The 25,139-nt window shown below is 45.7% G+C and overlaps 1 pseudogene across 2 annotated transcripts in view; it reads right to left on the reverse strand.

The window, feature by feature from the left end:
• The window catches only part of GGTA1 (glycoprotein alpha-galactosyltransferase 1 (inactive)), a 54,651-nt pseudogene that overhangs the window by 10,585 nt on the left and 18,927 nt on the right, over nt 1-25,139 (reverse strand). The window contains exons 2-6 of one of the 2 annotated variants that reach the window (NR_132143.4): nt 23,603-23,876; nt 12,301-12,389; nt 7,739-7,774; nt 5,694-5,759; nt 4,496-4,611 (exon numbers count right to left, since the gene is read on the reverse strand). The product of NR_132143.4 is annotated as a glycoprotein alpha-galactosyltransferase 1 (inactive), transcript variant 2 (transcript). The remainder of the gene's footprint in view (nt 1-4,495; nt 4,612-5,693; nt 5,760-7,738; nt 7,775-12,300; nt 12,390-23,602; nt 23,877-25,139) is intronic. The other variant, NR_185188.2, reaches the window with a different exon arrangement.

Here is a 25,139-nt window from a genome sequence, read left to right on the forward strand (position 1 = left end):
TGCCATTTAATTTATATAAAAGACCCAACTGGGGTGTCTGATCCCCCGACCCACATTTCCCAGTTCCCGGCTCTATACCAGGTCATCCTGCTAAGCGCTGAGATGGGAGAAATGAGACCCAGTCCTTCCCCTTGAGAATCTCGCAGTCCCAACAGGTGGTCCGCCTGTTACACACTTCTTAACTGCATGATCACTCAGTCCAGGTCTTCTAGAAGGACTGAGTCAGAAAACCAGAGTCCAGTTTAGTTATTTGGATTCCTTCAAGCCGGAAGAAAAAATAGCAACATTAAAAATTTATGTTGAATTAAAAATTAAAATATTCTATTTCCCAGCTGTTAATTATTTGATTCCACTGACAATTCCAACAGGTCAGTGACCCTGACTACAAAGCCACACAACAGCCTGAAAATGCAGGCAGCTGGGGAGACGGGGGCGGAGGGAGAATGAGATCAAGATCAGCTTCCTGGATGAACCGCTGCATCAAGGAGTCTTAGTCATCAAAACCCACAAAACCCCCCAAAAAAGAAGTGACGGAGGGCAGCTCACACATGTGAAAAGCTAGTCTTTGATAATGTCAACTGCCAGAGAAGTCCAAGATCACAAGGATGGGGCACTAAAAAGAAAGGAAAAAGTGCCAGGAAAGAGCTGCTCAGATGCTTTCCTTCCATGTACAACATGCAACGGTGTGATGCCAGTGTGAGAAGTTCCACAAAAGCTTCCCCCAAAATAAAAGGGCCCCCTAACCAAAGCACACACCTTCCTAGGTTATTGGCAGCTTTTAAATTTTATATATTTATTTATGGCACATTTTGGTACCCAAGGGGTGGCTAGAAGAAGAGTTAAAATTCTTTTTTTTTTTTTTTCAGACGGAGTTTGGCTCTTGTTGCCCAGCTGCAGTGCAATGGTGCGATCTTGGCTCACTGCAACCTCTGCCTCCTGGGTTCAAGTGATTCTCCTGCCTCAGCCTCCTGAGTAGCTGGGATTACAGGCATGGGTCACCACACCTGGCTAATTTTGTATTTTTAGTAGAGACTGGGTTTTGCATGTTGGTCAGGCTGGTCTCGAACTCCCGACCTCAGGTGATCCACCCACGTTGGCCTCCCAAAGTGCTGGGCTTACAGGCGTGAGCTACCATGCCCAGCCGGAAGCATTAAAATTCTATGAATCATGGAGTAGGTTAAAAAAAGATGTGGAATACAGGTGATCCTCCCACCTTAGCCTCCTGAGTAGCTGGGACTACAGGCATGCGCCACTGCATCTAGCTAATTTTTTATTTTTTTGAAGAGACAGGGTTTCACTAAGTTGCCCAGGCTAGTCTTGAACTTCTGGACACAAGCAATCCTCCTGCCTCAGCCTCCCAAAGTGCTGGAATTACAGGCATGAGCCACTGCGTCCAACACAACTCATTATTGACTGAATTCTCTCTAAGCAGCAGCAGGTTGGCTAAACAAGGACACAGAGAAAAGCTGATGGCAACATGAACAGGGATGGCATGGCGGCTGTCGAGTGGAGAGAAGGGGATGAAGTGGAAGGGATTTCGGAGGAGGAATTGACAGAACATGCTAATGAATTAGACCGTGAGGTAGACAGAGGAAAAGGTCTCCCAGACTGTGTGTCTTGAGCCATTTACTGGGATGGGAAATGAGGAGAACAAGGGTGGGGTGGAATTGAGAAATCCATTCTGGCCATGTGAGACATGCAGAGATGTCAGGCAGACAGGTAGACACAAGTCACAGCTCAAAGGCAAAATCTGGGCTAAAGATTTAAATGTAGGATGGTATCTAATCTCACTAATGGTACCTAATGCCATGAAAATGGATGAGAGCACATTGGAAAATGGTGTATAAGCCGGGCGTGGTGGCTCACGCTCGTAATCCCAGCACTTTGGGAGGCTGAGGCAGGTGGATCACCAGGTCAGGAGATTGAGACCATCCTGGCTAACACGATGAAACCCCGTCTCTAATAAAAATACAAAAAAATTAGCTGGGTGCAGTGGCGGGCGCCTGTAGTCCCAGCTACTCGGGAGGCTGAGGCAGGAGAATGGCATGAACCCGGGAGGCAGAGCTTGCAGTGAGCCGAGATTGCGCCACTGCACTCCAGCCTGGGCAACAAAGCGAGACTCCATCTCAAAAGAAAAAAAAAAAGTATATAAAGAACAGAGAAGAGGATGCTGGACTTAGCTCCCATAAACCCTAATCCCTGACAGCTGGGAAGAGGGGGCTGCCCCTCTCGGGAGACGGTCACAAATGAGGATGTGGTGTCATGGAAGCAAAGCGACCTTGATATGGAAATATGCACAATATACTGTGGTTTTAGGTAGTTTACAGAAAAGGATACTTTTTTTTTTTTTTTTGAGACAGAGTTTTGCTTTGTTGCCCAGGCTGGAGTGCAGTGGCATGATCTTGGCTCACTGCAAACTCTGCCTCCTGGGTTCAAGCAATTCTCATGCCTCAGCCTCCTGAGTAGCTGAGATTACAGGCACCCACAACCACTCCCAGCTGATTTTTTGTTTTGCAGTAGAGACGGGGTTTCACCATGTTGCCCAGGCTGGTCTTGAACTCCTGAGCTCAGGCAATCCACCTGTCTCGGCCTCCCAAAGTGCCAAAAAGGATACATTTATACAAAGTATGTTTATTTGTTCATCCATTCCTTCATCCAATCATTCATTTATGCAAGAAATAGACTTAGATGCCCTGAGAAGACTTAAATTTGGTGCCACTTCAAACCAAGATTCTTTAAATAATCTGCTTGTGTCCAGAAGCAGTGGCTCATGCCTGTAATCCCAGCACTTTGGGAGGCCGAGGCAGGGGATCACTTGAAACCAGGAGTTCAAGACAAGACTGGGCAACATGGCAAGACCCCGTTTCTACAAAAAATACAAAAATTAGCCAGGCGTGGTGGCGCATGCCTGTAGTCCCAGCTGCTTGGGAGGCTGAGGCAGGAGGATCACTTGAGCCTGGGAGGTGGGGGCTACAGTGAGCCATAATTGTGCCACTGCACTGCAGCCTGGTGGCAGAATGAGACCCTGTCTCAAATAAATAAATAAATAAATAAAGGATAAGATAAGATAAATTAAAAATAAATATCTGCTCCCTATTCATTTGGAGATGAAGCCATGCAAGGGGAAGAGCGAAGAGGGTGAAAGCTGGTGACTATGGTCTGTCCCTCCTCTCTGCCCCCAGTCATTCAGCCCCAGCCCCACCTCCCAAGTCCTGCTCAGCAAAGAACAAGTGCCACAGTAAAATTGCCCCATTCTCCTTAGAAGGGCCTTTGGGGACCATCTCTGGCCCATCTAGCCTGTCCCTGGGGAAGTCTCATTCCCCTATCTAAGGGGCTTTATCAAAGCAACAATGCTTCCATCTTCTCACATTTCTATGAGTGGTTTAGCATTTCAGAGATGCCTACCCTGTTGTGCAGATCATCAAATGACATATGGGAAGCCAAAATTCCCATCCCTCCACACTGGCATGGATCCCTTATCCCCAAACAATAAGAGAACTTGCCAGAACATATTCAGTCTTTCCAGAGCCCAAGCTCCTTCACAATGGGATAGATGCTATTTTCAGGCTGGGCATGGTGGCTCACACCTGTAATCCCAGCACTTTGGGAGGCCAAGGTGGGAGGATCACTTAAGCCCAGGAGTTCAAGAGCAACCTGGACAACATAGTAAGACCCTGTCTCTACAAAAGAATTAAAAATTAGCTGGCCGTGGTGGCGTACACCAAGCCTTCTTACTCAGGAGGCTAAGCCTGGGAGGTCAAGGCTGCAGTGAGCCACGATTGCACCACTGCGCTCCAGCCTGGGTGACAGAGCAAGACCCTGTCTCAAAATGAATAAAAATTAAAAATCAAATTAAAAAAAAGGATTCCATTCTCTCCTGATTACTCCGATGATACCTCATTGCACATCTCCAGCACATACCATCTGCCAAGCTCAGGAGCACCCTGTGACTCTTTTCAGATGTCCCATAAGCACCTGCATCCACATGCATTCCTAATGGAGGTCCCCACCTCCCCCAGCTCTGAGGCCTGTGTCTCCTCCTCCAGTCCCCTTTCTGGCCAATGGCACCCACCACCCACCAGTCTCTCAGGTCTCAAAGTCACCCTGGACAGCTCCCATCTCCTCACTCCCAGAACCACATCCTTCCAGTTGATCCTGCCTCCTACCAATCTAGGCAAATAATAGTTTTACAGTAACGACCCCTATAAGACCATGAACTTCTCAAATATAACCATGTTGATTGATTTCTCCTGTCTCCTCTCCCTAACACAATGCCTAGCACAGTGTTTTTGACCATAACTCACAGTGAGAAATATACTTTACATCACAATCAAATAGATGCACATATACATATGTCTACTGTTAAAGGTCTAATATGCTAAGGCTCTTTCTCCTAAATCAGGAATGTTCTCAATGGCACTGTTGCCTCCACTGCCGCACCACCCCATGCAGGGCCATGGATTTGCTGCACAGGGAGTGACGCCGCTTTTCTTACTTTGGATTAAACCAGTCCCATAGCCGAAGCTCTGTTGTGTCATTTTGCTTCCTTTGGTCTCCTCTCTTCCTTTTTCTTTGTCTATGTCTTCTTCCCCTTGTTGATAATTGTGGATCCTAAGTACAAAGGGAAAGTAAACCAGGTAAGGCAGGGAAGGTGATTGCGGTGGTCAGAGAACTGGTGAATATCTTGTGGAAATGTGTTCCAAGGCAGATTATGCATGCACTAAGTGAACTGACAAGAAAAAGGCTCTAGGCACTAAGCGTTTATTCATAAAGACGTATTTTTGATGAAAAGATGCAGTACTCAACTCATTACCCTTCCAAGTCAGCACAGTTAACAATTTAATGACCCAGCAACCCTCAGGTTATTTCAGGGGGGGGGTGAGGGAAACTTGATAAGACAATTCTTCTAAGAACATTTTAGTTTATGATTGTCTTTCCTGCAATCTAAACTTTAGCCCAGGCCAGGCATGGTGGATCACGCCTATAATCTCAGCAATTTGGGAGGCCAAGGTGGGCAGATCACCTGTCAGGAGTTAGAGACCAGCCTGGCCAACATGGTGAAACCCTGTCTCTACTAAAAATACAAAAATTAGCCGAGTGTGGTGGCGGGCGCCTGTAATCCCAGCTACTTGGGCGGCTGAGGCAGGAGAATCACTTGAACCAAGGAGGTGGAGGTTGTAGTGAGCCGAGACCATGCCACTGCACTCCAGCCTGGGCAATAAGAGCAAAACTCCATCTCAAAAAAATAAAAATAAATAAATAAACTTCAGCCCAAGCCTCAGCCCCCAAGTTAACTGAAACAAAACAAAACAAAACAAAACAAAACAAAACAAAACAAAACAAAAACTTATTTATCTGGATGTGGTAGTGCATGTCTGTAGTCTAGCTACTCGTGAGGCTGAGGCAGGAGGATCACTTGAGCCCAAGAGTTTGAAGCTGCAGTGAGCTATGTTTGCACCACTGCACTCCAGCCTGAGTGACAGTGAGACCCTGTCTCAAAAACAAAACCAACCGTCAAATGTCCTAGTCCCACTCACAAAATATTCTTCATATAATTTCAATAAGCAAGAAAGATGAGTGACTGAGAAGGTCATGAACATGAAACCATTGTGTGTGGATCCTCTGCAAGCACCAGGTGGGTGGGCAAACACCAGGTGGGTGGGCAAACACCGACTGCTGTCTGATCGCCTTACCCATAGTTAAACCAGCTCAGAAACCACCAGCCCTTCTGAGCACTGCTGTCATCAACTTCTGGGTTTCTAAGAAATGAAAAAGTTTACAAATATTTTTAGAAAATGTGGTGTCCCCAAACTTAGGGTTTCCAAATTCTTTCTATAGCCGAGATTACTTTAAAAAAATAAAAAAACTTAAAATGCCAATTTATAAAACAGACAGAAATGAGACACTCTAGCTGAGTGAGAGAGAACAGACCTGAGACTCCCTCAATCTCTCCTCCCTTGGGTAGCCCCCAGCCCTCAGCTCATCCTGGGGGCCCTAGAGGAAGAGAAGGGAAAAGGGGGCTGGAGTGGGGGTGGTATTAATGCATAAACCTGAGTTCTAGATCTGCCACTTACTAGCTGTGTGACTGTGATAGGACATTTTTCCTCTCTGAATTTTGACTTTCTCCTCCAAAAAGTATAGTTAATAGTACTAATAACAGACCTACCATGAAGATAATTTTGAAGACAGAATGAAATAGCATACATATAAGAGCTTTATGAGTTGAAAATGACTGTAACAAGTTATACGCTTCATGAAAAACCAATGCATGTTTCCATGTTTCTTTAGCTAAAACCAGCAGAATTCAGATTGTTGTAAAAGTCTAGAGAAAAATTCGGGTTGCCCAAAGGTTAGCAGTAACAGCTTCAGGAAATCTGAGGGTCACTGAGCAAGAAGTTCAGGAAACTACTTAGAAGCCACTATAGCCACCCATTTGAGAAAGTTTCCACACTCTCATTCATTGTGAAAGTCTCTTCAAGGTAGGGGGTCAGGCACGGTGGCTCACGCCTGTAATCCCAATACTTTGGGAGGCAAAGGCCAGCTGGTCACCTGAGGTCAGGCGTTCAAGACCAGCCTGGCCAACACAGTGAAACCCCATCTCTACCAAAAACACAAAAAATTAGCCGGGCGTGGTGGCAGGTGCCTATAATCCCAGCTACTCAGGAGGCTGAGGCGGGAGGATTGCTTGAACCCAGGAGAAGGAGGTTGCCATGAGCCAAGATGGCACCACTGCACTCCAGCCTGGGCAACAGAGCAAGACTCCGTCTCAGAAAATTAAAAAAAAAATAAAAAGAAAAGAAAGAAAAGAAAAGGTGGGGGCCTTCTGGAGGATGGGGAAAGAGGAAAGTCTGATGGACAAATACGGTGGTAAGCTAACTCATGAACAGGCATAATATTATGAAACCTGTTTTAAAGCCTATTAACTCTTGGAAGTGTTTGAGATGGCTTCCAATACGTAGGTACAATAAACAGAAAAACAACACAAGAATAAAAAACACAAGAGAGAACAGAAAGAGATACATTGATTTCGTCACCCAGGTATATATTTTCACATGACCTCAGTCATCCCAAAGAAAAGTTTCACCTTTACTTTCATTTCAGAGCTGAGATACTGGCTGGGTGGATTTCAGCAAATTTCCAAGGTCACATGACATTGTGGGCACAAAAGCCAGGATTTCACACCAGGGGATAAAGTATATCAGAAATGAAGGCTGGGGTAAGTACAAGCAGTTAAGTGCAATACTTTGTTCTGAGCTTTCTGACAACCAACCCAACCACTGGAAATATAAAGGTTTACATGGCTCTCATTTTCTTTTCAAAAAATAAGAAAAGAAAATTTTAATGATACACACTAGTTTCTCAAGAGGCTCAAATTTTTTTCCTGATTTTTATTCTTAGAGCAATTTCTTGCATGGGTCTTTATATAACATTTAAAGGGCAGAATAATAGACAATATCTCCCCGGATACTTTTTATCAGCAAGACAGGAATGTTCCCCAAATGACACTGCTTAAGAGAACTTTGAGGAGAACTGAGGGCAAGATACAAGCCATGGTTCTATACAGATAAGTCTACAGAAGCTGCAGAAATAACATTCCAGATCCCCAGGAATCCACCCACCCACCCCTCCGACTTTGGCCGAACACCATGGCTGGCTGCCGTGTGAAGAACGGACTGTAGGGGGTGCCAGAGTGGCTGTGGGAAACATCCCCTAGAAATCTAGAATTCAAAGCACTTACTTTGAGTGATACATCCACAAGAAAGAGCCTTCTGGGCTAAAAGCAAAAGAGAAATAAAAACATATCATGTTACTTTTAATTCTGAGAAAGGCGATTTTGTAACCATTATCACTGAGCCCGGGGCTGAGCTAAGAGCCTGGGTTTTAGCTGCTTCCTGGTTTCTACCTTCCTTTGAGACATAATCAATGACATCAGGAGGCTGGAAATTTCCACTTCAGGATCTCAAGGGGAAACAGTTTTCTGCAAAATCTCAAATTGTGTGTTTGTGTGTGTGTATTGTAGAGACGGGGTTTTGTCACGTTGCCCAGGCTGGTCTCAAACTCCTGAGTCAAGAGATCCACCCCCGTTGGCCTCCCAAAGTGCTGGGATTACAGGTGTGAGTCATCACGCCTGGCCTCAAATTCTGTTTTGTTTTTGTTTGTTTGTTTGCTCTTTTAAAAAGAAGACAGCTTTCCATTGCAGAGATGGGTCCTCTCCTGCCACCTACTCAGGTGCCTGGTGATGACGAAGGCCCTGAAAGGACGGAAATGCCGTGGCCCAGACATCCTTCCCCCAGGATTTATCTTCCTCCAGAAAAAAAAAGCATCAACTGCAGAGCCTAATGCCATGGCCAACTCAGAGCCTTCTATAGAACAGCCCCCAAAAGCATTTCTTTAACTAATGAAGGCAGTGAGACTCTTAAGCCCCTACAAGTGCTGCAACCTAGCGCTCATAACCCTACCTGGCACTCAGGCCATGGATTTATAGATTCAGGTTCACCAACTTTTCATATCTCCTCAACAACCCTTCTCCTTACCCTCCTCTCCAGAATCCTTCAACAGCACAATGGTCACAGCAATATCCACATTGCAGTGGCTTTTAAACATGTATTCATGCTTTAAGCCTCCACTCAAATGCCACCTTTTCAATGCCTTGCTTGATATGATCCTAGCACAGTGCCTGGTACATAGTGGATACTCAATAAATATTTGTGAATGGATGCAGAACAATGGATCCTCCTCCAAGCCAAACATAATTTTTGCCTCCTTGAGTTCTTTTTTTTTTTTTTTTTTAGACGGAGTCTTGCTCTGTTGCCCAGGCTGAAGTGCAGTGGCACGATCTCGGCTCACAGCAACCTCTGCCTCCTGGGTTCAAGCAATTCTCCTGCCTAAGCCTCCTGAGTAGCTGGGGCTACAGGCACACACCACCATGCCTGGCTAATTTTTGTATTTTTAGTAGAGACGGGGTTTCACCATGTTGGTCAGGCTGATCTCGAACTCCTGACCTCAAGTGATGTGCCTGCATCAGCCTTCCAAAGTACTGAGACTCCATCTCAAAACAAAAACAAAACAAAACAAAAAGAATCTGAGGTAATGCATAGCAAGGGTCCTGGCACATGCCCTCAATAACTTGTAGTTCCCATCATGATCACCACCATCATGAATATTTCATCATAATTTTGAAGGCTTCCTCTAATTCTCTAAAATTCGAAGATTATTTTTTCATCCAGCCTCAAATCAAATGCTATCCTAGATGACATTCTTTCAATACGCTTTACTGACAATTCTTCTATTTACTAATTGGTTGACATGCTTGAGTTAGTTATTTTTAATCCATTTTAGCTTAGTGCTGCCTACCTGTGTAAGGTTTGTGTCCTCGGCTCACCTAAACCTATCATGTGGCCAATTCGTAAAGTGGCAAAAACAAAAACAAAAACAAAAACAAAAAACAACTCCTCCCCTTGAAGTTTCTTGCAGATGTTCAAGTGGATTCTGCACATCAGAGGATGTTGTGGCCAGAGTCCAGGTGCTAGACGATTAGCCTGAAGAGCAGCCAGGACCTGCTCTGGCTACCATGCAGAGAGAGTGTGCCCAGAGAGGCTGGTATATACATGCACGTTTCAGCCTTTGGCTCAGTTATGCACGTACAACTCTGGCTACAATTCCAAACACCAAAGTTATCTAATCAAGTGTTCAAACTCAGAGCTTGAAGGTTATACAAGCAGACATTCTGACTCCAGGCAGGAACCCCAAAGGGTACTTGTTCTTCTGTTGGACTCTTCCAACTGCTAGAGCTCTTCTGTTTACCAAAATCTCCTTTCTTGTTCTGCCCTCTGGAGCAGATCATGATGATGATGACTGTTACGAAGTGAATGTTGTATCTCTTCAAAATTCGTATGTGGAGGTCCTGCCCTCAGTGCGATGATATTTGGAGGTGGGGCTTTTGGGACGTAATTAGGTTTAGATGAGGTCGTGGAAGTAGGACCCCCATGAAGGAATTAGTGTCCTTACAAGAAGAGGAAGAGGCAGTAGCTTACTTGCTCTCCATCACATGTGGATACAGGGAGGAGGTGGCCATCTGCCAGCCAGGAAGAGCCCTCACTGGGGATCTTGGACTCCCCAGCCTCTAGAACTGAAAGAATTAAATTCCTGTTGCTTAAACCACCTTGTGGTACTTTGTTATAGTGGCCTAAACTAAAATGATGATGAGGAAGAGGAGGAGGAGGATGACAGCTAGCATTTATTGTTTATTAAGCCCTAGGCATTGCTTCCCAGTGCTTTATACACAATAACTTATTTAATTCTCCCAACAACCCTATGAGGCAGGTACTCTTATAGTCCCTCCCCCAACTTTTTTTTTGGAGACAGTGCCTTACCCTGTCACCCAGGCTGGAGTGCAGTGGCAGGACCACAGCTCACTGCAGCCTCAACCTCTCAGGCTCAAGTGATCCTCCCACCTCAGCGTCGTAAGTAGCTGAGACTACAGGTGCGCACCACCATGCCTGGCTAACTTTTTAATTTTACTTTTGTAGAGACAGGGTCTTGCTGTTTTGCCAGGGCTGGTCTTGAACTCCTAGGTTCAAGCAATCTGTCCTCCTTGGCCTCCCAAAGTGTTGGGATTACAGGTGTGAGCCACCATGCCCAGCCTATTATCCCCAATTTTTAAAGATAGGGAAACTAAACAAGAACAGAGTGGCTGAGTAACTTGCCCAAGGAGCAGCCTAGCTCTAGAGTCTGAGTGGGAAACGTCCTCAGCCCTCAGTTGCCTAAGAGAGTTCCAGGGTCCCCACACAAAACTCTGAATCATCTCTTCTTTGAACTAAATCCCCTCAGTTTTCTCAATTCAAAAGACCTAGTTTCCAGACCCTTTTAACTTGGTCACACTCTAGTTTGTCATGTTTTTCTTAAAATGAGTTGTGCAGAATGAAACAAAGCAACATTCCAGAAATGGTTACATCTGTGTAGCACCACAGGGACTAATGGCTCCAGCATTCGGAGAGTTCTTCTGCTACTGATGCACCTAAAGGCACAGTTCCATTTTTAGTAACCAAGACAGTCCTCCTAGCTCATCAAATCTTAGAATTTAAGAATCAAAAGAGGCCGGGCACGGTGGCTCACGCCTGTAATCCCAGCACTTTGGGAGGCCGAGGCAGGTGGATCATTTGAGGTCAGGAGTTCAAGACCAGCCTGGCCAACATGGTGAAACCCTGTCTCCACTAAAAATACAAAAATTAGTTGGGCGTGGTAGTACACGCCTGTAATCACAGCTACTCAGGAGGCTGAGGCAGGAGAACTGCTTGAACCTGGAAGGCAGATGTTGCAGTGAGCCGAGATCATGCCACTGTGTTCCAGCCTAGGTGACAAGAGAGAGACTCTGTCTCAAAAAAAAAAAAACGAATCAAAAGAGATATTCGAATGTTAATCCAGACTACCATCTTGAACTTGGGGGCCACTGAAACACTCCGCTATGAAAATATTAATGGTACCAAAATAGCTCTGTACAACTCAATTGTACAGTAGATTTTTTGAACCTTAAGGCTGAGCTTTTCCAGTCTTTTGAGTCAAAGGCATCAGGCATTTCTGTGGCTGCTTGTGAAGACTTCTGTCAGAAGCCTCTCCAGCTGGAATGTCCAAGGCATTGTAGTTTCAAAAGGCACAGAGGTAGCTCATATATTTGGGGTGAATCCATAGATGAATTTGAAAACTTAGAAATGCTTAATTCATTTTGCTTTTCAAAGTTAAACACACACACACACACACACACACACACACACACGCACACACACACACACTCTCTCTCTCTCTCTCTCTCTCTCAAAGATTTTAGCCAGGCACAAATGAATCACTAGTAATTCAGTATGTATTTTGCAGCAAAAGTTAACAACTTAAGTTGCTCCTTTAAACTCTGCAAATATTTCAGGATTTCAAAATTCAGGGTGGATTTCTCATGGAATTCCTGTCTGAAATTTCTTAAGGTAATTTCCATATTTGATTATACAAGTTATTTAAAATTACATTGGGCTTAATTTGATCTCATTTTCTCTGGATCTAGCCTACTGTTACAAAAATTATGATATTAGGAACAAGGCAGGAAGGAAGATAAGTAGTTAGCCGGAAGTCACTTGGGAGAGCTAATGATTTTAAAGACAGTCCAGGGCTTAGGGATTCAGGAAGGGTGGAATCCCTTATTTATGGTTTTAGTTAATCCTAATTTCAATTCAGCCTGGCAACTTGGATGATACTAGTAGGATAGAATCAAAGCAGTATTTTCACCCATATCACTTCATCATGTTTCATAATTACCTGTTGATAAATTCCCAAAACACAATGATCACAGTTGAGACAACCAGCATTGACAGAATTACTTTTCCTTTGACATTCATTATTTTCTCCTAGGAAAAAAGAAGAGGGGAGAAAAAAAAAGAACAGATTAAATCAATGAACTTCAAGAGGCAGTTTTTAAAAAATGCTTTTACCCAATTCTTTTTTTAAATTACTATTATACTTTAAGTTCTGGGATACATGTGCAGAACGTGCAGGTTTGTTACATAGGTACACACGTGCCATGGTGGTGCACCCAGCAACCCATCATCTACATTAGGTATTTCTCCTAATGATATCCCTCCCCTAGCCCCCCATCACCTGACAGGCCCCGGTGTGCGATGTTCCCCTCACTGTGTCCAGGTGTTCTCATTGTTCAACTCCCACTTATGAGTGAGAACATGCGGTGTTTGGTTTTCTGTTCTTGTGTTAGTTTGCTGAGAATGATGGTTTCCAGCTTCATCCATGTCCCAGCAAAGGACATGAACTCATCTTTTTTTATGGCTGCATAGTATTCTATGGTGTATATGTGCCACATTTTCTTTATCCAGTCTATCATTGATGGGCATTTGGGTTGATTTCAAGTCTTTGCTATAGTGAATAGTGCTGCAATAAACATATGTGTGCATGTATCTTTATAATAGAATGATTTATAATCCTTTAGGTATATACCCAGTAATAGGATTGCTAAGTCAACTGGTATTTCTGGTTCTAGATCCTTGAGGAATCACCACACTGTCTTCCACAATGGTTGAACTAATTTACATGCCCACCTAATTCTTTCTAAAAGGATACATTTAGGATGATCTAACTAGAGCTGAGGAGTCTGTTCTACCTTAAATTGCATAGACCTGCAGTGGCAGATCATGCCAATGTGGTTAATAGAGGAGGCTGCCTGCATTGGCAAGGGTGCTAAGGCCACACTGGGGCTCAGAGGGGAGGTATCCCTATCTGCCATGGATGTAGGAGACAATGGAAGTAGCTGTACATGGTTCCCAGGGACTCCAGTTGCCTCCCAAGTCCGATCGCCCCACCGTTTATCTCGTGACTGTGAGGAGCCACCCCATCCCCAACCTCCATGCCGTTGGTATACTGATAACACATTCCCTTGCTCAGAGGAGAAAATGACCCTGGGTTTACAAGCTAGGCCTCATCCACTTCCCAGCTACCCCCAGCGTAGCCCCATCACACTCACAGGCAAGCAAAAAAAAATGGTACCCAGCAGGTGCATAGATATTCCCTGATCGCTGTGTGAAACTGCTTAAAAAAGCAGGGGTGCTGTGTGAAGAATAACAGGCCAGGAAGTACTTTAATGTGGGTGATCAGGGAAGGCTCACTGTGTAGGTAAAAGTAAAGTCGAGTCCCAAGGGATAAAGAGGGATGGAAAAGGATGAAAAGCACCATAAGAAGGAATGAGACTATTTTGGGAGCAGCATATGTAACAGGCTGACAGGTGAAAAAACTTCTTGTATTTAAACAGACAGCATTAAAGAAGAAAAATACTCTCACCTTAGCATGGCTGGATCCAAGGAGGGGTGCTAGTTGGCAACAGGATGGCGGACAGGGCAAATAGACCATGAAAGGCATGGGAGGGAGGAAAGGGAGCCACAAGCACCTTGGAAGCCAGAGAATAACCAGATTTAACTTCATGCAGAGATGCCTGCCTGTGTGCTGGGGTGTGGAGGGTGGATCAGAGCTGACAGCAGCGTGGAGAATGAGGTGGCAGACTACTCTGATGGCCAAAACGAAGGGGTGGCTGTATTGCATACATGTTTTTTTCTTGGCTATATGTTATGATGTTTTTACATCTTCAAAAACCTCTCTGGCTGAGGAGATAATGTCCTCTTCTATGACTAGCCAGTTCTTAGAGATAGCCAGGGCTCAGCTAGAAGCATGCCTTTGATATACAAATGAACCAATCCTGAGCTGTAGATCTTCACGTGCCCTGCACATCCCAGGAGGCAATATGACTTGGCCTTAAGCATCCCATCAGGGCCAGGTACCGGACAACTAGGGGCCATCCCTAGAGCTTGAAGCCCTCTGAAATTACTCAAACTAGTCCATCCTAAACTGTTCACCCTGCACTGTCTTTCCCATGGAAACCCCAATAAGGGCTCTGGCCTCAGTCTTCCCCTTGCTGGCTGTCTTCTGTCTCCTGACCACTCTCGTGTCTTTCCCATGTGGTCCCATGTGGTCCCATGTGGTGTGCTATGCCTCCTGTCTTTGGGACCCGTGAGCATAATAAACATTGTTTTTTCCTGAGCTTTTCCTGTGTCTCCTCTTGTGATCACACTGGACTGATCATCACATAAAAGAATACATAACAGTGGCCTGTGTTAAAAAGGAGGTAGAGAGATGGAAAGTGGTAGATTAATCAAAATATACCTTGGCAAGAGAATTGATAGGATTTGGCTGGTCATGTAGGTGTCAGGGACAAGGGAGAAGAAAGAAACAAGGTTTCTGTCTAAGCAGTCAGGTGGACAATTGTAGCATTTTCTGAGATGGGTTGAATGGAAGAGGAATTGGTTCGAGGGGTAAGAATCATGAGTTACCACTTGAATATGTTAATTTTGAGGTGTCTACACACTCCTAAATGGAGATGACAAGAGGCAAACGGACATTCAAGTCTGAAGTTCAACAGAGATATGGGCTAGACATGCAGTTGGAAGAGTTGTTCACATATGGAAGGTAGTTAATGTGAAGGAAATGAATGAGGCTGTAACTGTCTTTGCAAAATTATAACTAAATAAATTATGACAGTGAAAGACATCAGACCTAACCAATTCCATCTTACTCCTAACCTCTAACCTGTCATCCATTCCTGGGCGTAGGCTTAACTAGCCTTGGGAAGGAATTTAGTTTATAGTTTAAATAATAGCCCTTCCCAAAAGCTAAACTGTTCTTGTAAAATGAATGAAGGCCACCAGCCACCAAGTTAGAATGAGAGGGGCTGGAATTCTAAATATTACCAGCCATTATTCTGGAGGTCATAAGATTTTCAGGGAGACAGATTTGAGTAATAATAAAACTTCAGTTTCCCGCACAGCTGGCTCTGTGTGAATTACTCTTTTCTCTTTTGCAATTCCCCTGTCTTGATAAATAAGCTCTGTCTAGGCAGCGGGCAAGGTGAACCCCTTGGGCGGTTACAAGGTTACCTTGTGAGAGAACGTAGAGAGAGGAAAAGGAAAGAAGCTGGCCCTGGGCTGAAGCCTGAAAATGTCAACATTTTGAAGTAGGATTGAGAAGAAACCCGGGAGGGAGGAAGAAAACCAAGACTGTGGACCTCTGGAAGCTAAGAGGAGACAGTGGCCAGCCACACACCAAATGCCATTGCTTTGTGAAACCACATCCCACCCCTGCCCACCCAGCAGCTGAGTCCCCCTTCTCTTCTTGGGCTCCCCCTGTCTCTATTCACGTTGCTGTACATGTTGTTTTTGGAGGTGGCTCTGCCTCTGGTATCAGTTAGTCTGTGAGCTTCCTGAGTGCAGGAGGTGTGTTTTATTCAACCCTGAATCCCCAGTGCCTCACATAGAGCACACGAGGCACTCCATTAATGTTTGCTGAGTGAATGAAATCAAATAAGAATGATACTTAAATTTGTCCTCTGGACACAGGTCATTTTCCAATTCTTTTCAAAGAGATTTCTTAGATGATTCCAGACTCAGATCTCATATCTTACAAACCCTTTATTATGAAATCCAGTTAAAGAAGAGAAAGAGTGGGATCTTCAAAAAGTGAGCTCTGTTTGGAAACAAAAAAGCCGGGCTGAATTCGATGTTATAACCCAACTTCCAGCTTTCCACACAACTGTGATGGGCAGTATTCCACAGACCCTGAGATGACCAGTTTGCTGGGTAAAGCTCAGTCTCAGGCCTCTTCCCTCTAAGTACCAGATGAGCCAGCACATATAGCCCCAGACCCGTGGCAAAGTCAGAAAAGGCAGATGGCTGCAGGCAACTCATCCCCCACTGCTGAGAAAAGTCACTAGAGTCTGCATCCGAAGCACTAGCATTGAGTGCTGGAAAAGTCTTGGTTTCGGGTGCAAAAACCTAAGGCTGTGGCCACTTCTCTGTGCCAATGTCCTCACTTCCAGAGAAGTGGCGATGGTGGTAGCCACAGGCTTTGGAGTGATGTGGGGATGTGAGTCTCAACTTTGACAAATGAAGCTGGGTAACCCTGAGCAGTGGCCCTCATCAACAACTCCAGAAAGCTCTGAAAACCCAACACCTTTTTGTAATTCAATTGGCATCAAGGCCCTAACTGACATGAGGCCATTTATAATCTTTATCCCACTGAGTGAGACTGTTTAAACATTTCTATGCATAAATATTGATGTATTTTATTATGTGGTGCTGCTGCGCCAGGAATGTTATATATGATACATAATCCATGTCCAAAAAATTCTGAATTCCAGCACATCTGGCCCCAGGGTTTCAGATAAGGGATTGTGGACCTCTACTGGATCACATTAAATTAATAGTGATGATTACAAGAGATAATGTTGTCCATAAAATATTTAGCACTGTGCATGGCATAATATAAATGCAGAAGAAAAAAAAAAGTCCACTAGTTCTTATTATTGATAGCCATAAAACAGGCTGTTGGGAGGATGCAATGAGATAGCACAGTGCCTGGTATTTAGCAAGTGCTCAAAACAGATTTGAAGGAAAGAAAGGAGGGATTTGGAATAAGAACATGTTATACAATGAAGTGCAAATAAATGCAAATGAAGGACTCGAAAGGTTTACCCATCTGTTCTGTGTCATAGCCTGATTAAGGATGCCTCAGAAGTGGGATGTGACTTTGATTCTCTTTGATCAAGCCTCAGGCGCTGCTACAACCCCCTGTGTGTGCCAAGGAGGCAACAGAGAGGCTGGCTGTGTGTCCCAAGCCTTGCCAACCCCACCTGCTGAGGATCAAATGCAAATTGTAAGGAACGTTAGGCAGAGAAAGGTGAAAACTCTCACGGTTGGAAACATTGGCGCTTACATCAGGGATAGCTCGAATCAGACATACCTCCAAATCCCTGCTCCAAATACACAGGTGTTTTTGATTTTTTTTTATTCCAAAAATTAGCATCAGAAGCAACTTTCGAAGCCCACTTCTTTCTGGAGCTTATCTATGGCTTGAATCTGCCTGCTTTTTTGCTGTGGTCAATCGTTACTCTTGTTTAAGACTTACAATTGGATGACCGGGTGCAAGCCTGTAATCTCAGCACTTTGGGAGGCTGAGGTGGGCGGATCACTTGAGGTCAGGAGTTCGAGACCAGCCTGGCCAACATGGAAAAACCCCTTCTCTACTAAAAATACAAAAATTAGCTGGATGTTGCGGCACGTGCCTGTAATACCAGCTACTTGGGAGGCTGAGGCAGGAGAATACTTGAACCCGGGAGGCAGAGGCTGCAGTGAGCAAAGATCATGCCACTGCACTCCGGCCTAGGTGACAGCAAGACTCCATCTCAAAAAAAAAAAAAAAAAAAAAAAAAAAGACTTACAATTGGAAGCCATCCGAATGAGCCAATTTTGCATCCTTAGCAAAGCACTACAAATAGGCGGTGACATGCTTCCTGGAATCTGGAATCCAAGCCTCCAGGGAGGAAAGGTTGGCAGGGTGGCCAATGGGTCTTTTAAAACATTTTTATTTTTCTCTCTGGGCAAAAAAATGAGGCATTTGGCAGCCATTGTGGTCTAAAAGTTCTTCCCTTGTGTGTTTGTCTTTCTGAATTTTCAACTGTGTAATTCTGAAGACTGGTGGTTCACTGTCCTACTCACCAGTAAGAAACATGGGTTTGGGCCAGGCACAGTAGCTCATGCTTGTAATCCCAGCACTTTGGGAGGCCAAGATGGGCAGATTGCTTGAGCCCAGGAGTTCAAGACCAGCCTGGGCAACATGGGGAAACCCCCTCTCTACAAAAAGTAGCTGGGTGTGATGGTGCATATCTGTAGTCCCAGCTATTGGGGAAGCTGAGGTAGGAGGATCACCAGAGCTTGGGAAGGTCCAGGCTGCAGTGAGCCGTGATCAAGCCACTGCACTCCAGCCTGGGCAACAGAGTGAGATCCTGCAAGAAAGAAAGAGAGAAAGAGAGAAGGGGAGAGAGAGAGAGAGAGAGGGAGGGAGGGAGGGAGGGAGAGAGAGAGGAAGAAAGAAAGAAAGAAAGAAAGAAAGAAAGAAAGAAAGAAAGAAAGAAAGAAAGAAAGAAAGAAACAAGGAAAGAAAGAAAAGAAAGGAAAGAAAGAAAGAAAAGAAAAGAAAGTTCTAAAATTCTCCTTTCAAGGGGTGGAGCACAGAATTACGACCTGCCAAGTATTAACACCCTGTCTTAAGTGGGAGAGTGGAACCCTGATGTCCCCTGGGTCCCACCCCTCAGAAGACTGGGTGAACTTGGCCAGCCCCAGTTGCACGGCCTGCAATGGTCCAGAGCCCTCCTGCCATCTCTCAGACCCTCTGCCTTAATACTCTTATACTTTCTCTCTGAATCCATCCTATGGCCCCAGACCATTTATAGAACTCAGTTAACCAGAACTCAGCACCTGCACTGCTTCCCAAATGCAAGCACTCTCACCCCCATTCCTGGAACGTGTGCAGATTATGCTAAAAATATAGAGGCATTTTGCAAGGCAGGGTCACATTGTACAGCCTGTCATTTCTCCACCTTCCTCACTCTACCCTCACCCTCCTCCTTTTCCGCTTCTGTTTCCCTGTAGTGACAGACAGACTTTTCCATATGGCCCATAAGTGAATTCTTCCCTACCACCCACCTCCAATCCTTCTCACACAGAACAACACACACACCCTCTGAGAATCTCACAGTTCCACCCCAAGAGGGCGAAGTCAAGGTAATTCCTTCCAAACAGAATTCCACTCTGAAAGGAATTCTAGCAGATCCTATCTTCTCCATCTCGTGCCAGGGGAAAAGGTGAACCTCTCAGCTGAATGCCATGCACTTGGATGCCATGGAAAAGTCATTATCTCAGAGAGCAGGAATCCGGCAGGGTGAAAGTGGTGGCAGGAGAAACCAAGCCTTCTCCGCAGGCTCCACCTGTCTGCAGGCTAAAGAATTCTCCTCCCAGCCTGAGATTCCTACATCAGGCCCCTAGAGCCCACCCGTTCTCCGCTTGAGCCTTAATCACTTTCAGGCTATTGTGATGGGTCCAGACTGGCACAGGCCCTGGCTCCCAGTAGGAGCATCCCAAGTGTCAGAGCCGTTTGAACAACAGCAACTCCATCTTGAATGGGAGCTGGGTAAAATAAGGCTGAGACCCACTGGGCTGCATTCCCAGATGGTTAAGGCATTCTAAGTCACAGGATTAAACCGGAAATCAGCACAAGATACATGTCATAAAGACCTTGCTGGTAAAACAGTTTGCAGTAAAGAAGCCGGCTGAAACCCACCAAAACCAAGATGGCGACGAGAGTGACCTCTGGTCCTCCTCACTGCTACACTCCCACCAGCACCATGACAGTTTACAAATACCATGGCAATGTCATGAAGTTACCCTATATGGTCTAAAAAGGGGAGCCATGAATAATCCACCACTTGTTTAGCATGTCATCAAGAAATAACCATAAGAATGGGCAACCAGCAGCCCTTGGGGCTGCTCTGCCTATGGAGCAGCCATTCTTTTATTCCTCTACTCTCCTAACAAACTTGTTTTCACTTTACAGATTCACCCTCAATTCTTTCTTGAGTGAGATCCAAGAACCCTCTCTTAGGGTCTGGATCCAGACCCCCTTCCTGTAACACAAGTGTTTGGGGTGAACAAATGAGTAAGGAGAGTTCTGAGGCACTCCAGTTCTGCTCTGCCATGGATTCATTAACAAACATGGACTAGGCTACTGTGCTCCAGATGGTTTTTGGAACTGGAGATGCTTTAGTGAACAAGATTATCGTAGAGCTTCTGTTCCAATGGGAGTCAAGAGACTCAACAGGATATATAATGTCAGGTAGTGACAGTGTTGCAAAGAGAAGGAAAACAGGTAAGGGAATGGGGAAGGGTGCAGTAATTAACTGGGTATTATTGACCTTGGACAAGACTCTAGTCTTTAGTCCTCCATATCCTTGATTATAAAGGAGAGTGTTCAGCTCCAGCATTCCAGGTAAAAATTAGGCTAAGAGCAAAGACTCTTAAATCAGCAGAGTCCTAGATGTACACCTTAGGCCAGTTACTTTAACGCTCTGAGCCTCTATTTACATATACAAAATGGAGATTCTAACACACTCCTCAAAGGGTTCTTGAAAGCATACTGTGCCCATGGTCTGTTAATGCCCCCCACACAGTACCTATAATAATGATGATGCTTTTTAATGGGAGAGATTCAGAAATGCATGGCTCAGAGCTTGGTGTGAAAGCAGGGCTGTGAGTTCATCTGAGAGGGGAATCTTGATGGGCAGCATCTCTCAGAACAGTCAGGAGCGAGTCCACACGCCAACTGCATGTTGTGATAAAGTCAGCTCCACGCCCCGCTCTATCCCGGGAACACAGCTCTGACCAGACCAGCTGCACCTCCATTTGCACCCCACCCCACCTCCTTGCTCCACCCCGCCTCACTCCATCCCCAGCCTTGTCATAGTCCTGCAGGTCAGCCCCAGCACCAACACAGTGCCAGCTTTCTAAACTGGCGTCACGAGTTTCTCTGGCCTCAGATTCCTTGGCCCAGAAACAAGTCCTTTGGAGCTAAGATTCCCCAGTAGGCTTCTCTGATGAACCCAGGATGTGCATGAGAAATCAGCCTCAGGGATGTAAACCTCATTTTTTGAGGGCAGTTCTTTTAGCCACATAGAGCTCACCCTGCTGCAGTGACCTCCACGGGCTCCTTGGTGTGATGATCAAATGATAGGATTCATCAACTATCACTTCTCAGCCTTTTGGCTCAGATCATGCATAGGAACCACCAACCAATATGCACTGAATGCCGAGGCTGACTTACCAGGAGCTAATGAAGCTTAGGTGTCAGGGTCCTCACGTGCACAAGCCCCCTTGCAAGACTGGGCCTGATTTCCCATTAGGGTGAGCATGAGAAAGCCCCAAATGCTTCCCAGAGGTAAAGAGTGTTGCCTTGCCTGGGAGAGTCGCTCTCTAGCCTCAGTGCCTGTCCAGGGGCTGCAGGCTGAGCTGGGGTGCTGACCCATTACCTGCACACCCACCTAGGTCCCAGAAACAACCGGTCCCAGGTGGACCTTGTTGAGCACCTGGGCCCCTCCTCCTTTGGCCTCAAGAAGAAGGAGATGAACTACACACTGCTCTCTCTGCTCCCTGCTCAGGCGTCACTGTGATCCAGGTCTCACAGCCACCTCGTGCTCCACCCAGGTTCGTCTGCCTCACTGTGCCTAGCAAGGATCCAGGGCTGAGTTTTCTCATGATCTGGCTGGAGCCACCTGAGAAACTGTCAAATGACTTAGAGAAGTGGCATCACCAATAACAAATTGGGAAGCTAAAATAAATTCCTCTAAACTCTCAGTAATAATAAGCACCCATTGATTAACCATGCCACAGGCAAAACTGATTTATCTGTCTTTTCTCTTTTATTGGAAATGATTCTAGAAAACTGTTGTCAGATAATGTGACAGTCAAAGAGTATGTAGCCCAAACATGACAGGTGTATCAGACAGTTAAGTAATACTAATCATTTTTGTATTAGTTTTACATCATTTTCTTATGTCATTGTTTTCTGGATTTTGTTATATTTGGAATGTTTGTCAGTCTTTGTTATTTGTTGTGATATCGCTTCTCATATTCCAGATACTTAGTTCCATACCTAACATTGCATTTGCAACCTTGCTTTTTTTTTTTTTTTTTTTTTTTTTTTTTGAGACAGAGTCTTGCTCTGTCACCCAGGCTGGAGTGCAGTGGCACAATCCCTGCTCACTGCAAGCTCCGCCTCCCAGGTTCATGCCATTCTCCTGCCTCAGCCACCTGAGTAGCTGAGACTACAGGCACCCGCCACCACGCCCGGCTAATTTTTTTTTTTTTTTTTTTTAGTAGAGACGGGGTTCCACTGTGTTAGCCAGGATGGTCTCGATTTCCTGACCTCGTGATCTGCTCGCCTCAGCCTCCCAAAGTGCTGGGATTACAGGCATGAACCACCACGGCCAGCCCCTTCTTCTTCTTAAAGAGGGCTCCCCAAATGGAATCAGCTTCAAACCCTGCAACACCTGTATTTTCCGCAATCAAGCTAGGCCAGGCCAGACCCTGGGCTAAACCCCTTTTCAGGAGTCTCTTAGTTAAGCCCCATGACAACCCAGTGAAGTTACTCTATTATTATCCCCATTTCACAGATATGAAAACAGAGGCTCAGAAAGGTGAAGTAACTTGCCTGGTGTCACATAGCATAAGGTGGTGGAGTTGGGGTTCAAATCCAGGGAGCCAGGCTCTAGTGCCCTCTCTTTTAACCACTCTGTTGCTCTAGAAAACATGAAGGCTTCTGCATGGGTTAATTGCTGTGGGGCCAGCTCTTCCTTGGACCAGCTGGTGAGCATCAGCTCAACTCTCCTAGCATTTCCAGGCACCTTCTGTGTGCGTGGTGTGGGGTGTCCTCACTCACAGCATCTTGTTTATTCCTCACAATGGTCAGTGCGGTGGCCTTAGTGTAGCTTTTTTAGCTGAGGAAACTGAGCTTTAGCAAAGGGGCATAGCTTGCCAGAGATCACTGGGCATGCCCAGAAGTCTTGGTGCCAGATTTAAAATGCCTGCCTCCCAGGCCCAGCCCTTGGCATAGGGATGGTGCTGGGTGTAAGGAGGAAGAGTGCCTTATTATCCTAAGACCTCAGTGAGCTGGTGGGTCTTACAAGGAAATGCTTCCATGATACAATTCACGGGGAAGCAGGGGAAGTGCATGGAAGGTTGTCTCCAGTTTTGTTTTTCATTATAAGGGTCAGAGTAAACAGACACAAGAAAATAAGAGACAGGTCTCAGACTGAATACATGGCCCACTGTCGCTCCAGCCATCTCAAATGGAACGACCTGTTCTTTGAAGTATATCTTACAGTGCTTTCTCTCGAATCCCCTTTGGGAAATCTAAAGGCTGAATCCAGCCAGCTTTTCCATGCTGCCTGGTCTAGAAATCACTGCAAGGGTTTTCCCCAGAGAACCAAAGTAAGATAAATGAAAGATGCTACACAATTCTGAGAGGGCTCTGCCTCCATCCATAACTTCACCCCTGAGCCCCAAGACTCGCCCCCTGCTCCTGCATTAACAACTTAAATCCTTCAGGAAAAACTCCAGGCTGCAGCTTGGCTGCAGCCCTGTGAGGTCCTGCCAGGGGAGCAAAATAAAGCTGAACTTACAGTGAAGTCCCTGAGCCGGCATCCTGCTTCCAGATCCACTGCTGGAGAGACAAGGACTTGGTCCTCTTCCAAAACTACTGAGGGGGCCACCGAGAGTTTAGGGGGATCCACCCGTGACCCCAGCATGGCAGAAGCAAATAATTTCACCATCTCACGTATCTCATCATCTGCCGCTTTCACCCCAGAGTAAAAGGCAAAACAACAAAGTTCTTTTGAGCTCCCTTCTGCAGAAGGAGGCAGGACTCAGAGAAAGGGAAGGTGCTGGTTTCAACTCCTGTCAAAAGAATAAACAGCTGTTTCAGGAGGTGGGGAGTAGACAGAGCCCTCAGCAGCCAGGGGCTTTGTTTCTTGCAGGCCTTTGGGAAATGAGCTGTTTATCAGGCCTGTTGACTCAGAGCTGTGTGCCAAGGCAGAAATGTTCCTCTCTGGATCCATGAGTGGCCCAGCCTCCTTGCCAAGCAAAACCATGGTCCAAACTGGGCCTAGTATGGGAGGAGGAAAGGCCACCACCCACCCTTGAGAGGGACAACAAGGGGGCCCACATCACACACTCCTGGATAAAAATGGAAACCATTCTGGACCCAAACAACTTCAAGTGACTGCTCCTAGGACCAGCCAATGGAGACGTTAAACACACACACACAAACACACACACACCACAGAGGAGTGGATAAAGGGCTATCTTGAGAGTCCTCAAGACTGGTGGAAATTCTACCTAAATGTTCCTCAAAGTTAAGTCCTTCCTCTACATCTTTTAGGCTTCAGAAGTCGCTGTTTGGTTTGAACACTACATTTTTATAGAATGTTACGGGATCTCCCACAGCACAAAGCACACTACAAGAACTTTAAAAGGTCACCAAGGCTCAACTCCGCTCTTCGGCTGAGTAATGCTTAACCCTTCCCATACCTACCTCCTGCTCCCAAAATAGAATCTTGCAGCTGGAAGGGACCTAGGGGCAGTGGATTTTCTTTCTTTCTTTTTTTCTTTTCTTTTTCTTTTTTTGAGATGGAGTCTCACTCTGTCCCCCAGGGTGGAGTACAGTGGCACGATCTCGGCTCACTGCAAGCTCCGCCTCCCGGGTTCAAGTGATTCTCCTGCCTCAGCCTCCCGAGTAGCTGGGACTACAGGCACATGCCACCACGCCCAGCTAATTTTTTTGTATTTTTATTAGAGACAGGGTTTCACCACATTGGCCAGGATGGTCTCGATCTCTTGACCTCGTGATCCACCCGCCTCAGCCTCCCAAAGTGCTGGGATTACAGGTGTGAGCCACCATGCCCGGTGGGCAGTAGATTTTCAAATGTCGAAACAGCTAAAACTTTTTCAAAAAGCAAACAAAATCATTCTCAGAATCCCCACGACCTGAAACAGAGCACACGGAGTCCTTTGGCTAAAGCAGGGAAATGATGCTCAAAGCCCCTTCCTCATCCTCCCACATGGCTGAGACATCTCCAGGGAGTACAGTCTGGAAACCCCAGAATGAAGACAGGGGACCAAAGCCAGACAGGAAGGAATCAAGGACTGGCCCCCCGGTCA

Source organism: Gorilla gorilla, chromosome 13 (genome assembly GCF_029281585.2).
Source record: "Gorilla gorilla gorilla isolate KB3781 chromosome 13, NHGRI_mGorGor1-v2.1_pri, whole genome shotgun sequence".
Taxonomy (NCBI): Eukaryota; Metazoa; Chordata; class Mammalia; order Primates; family Hominidae; genus Gorilla; species Gorilla gorilla.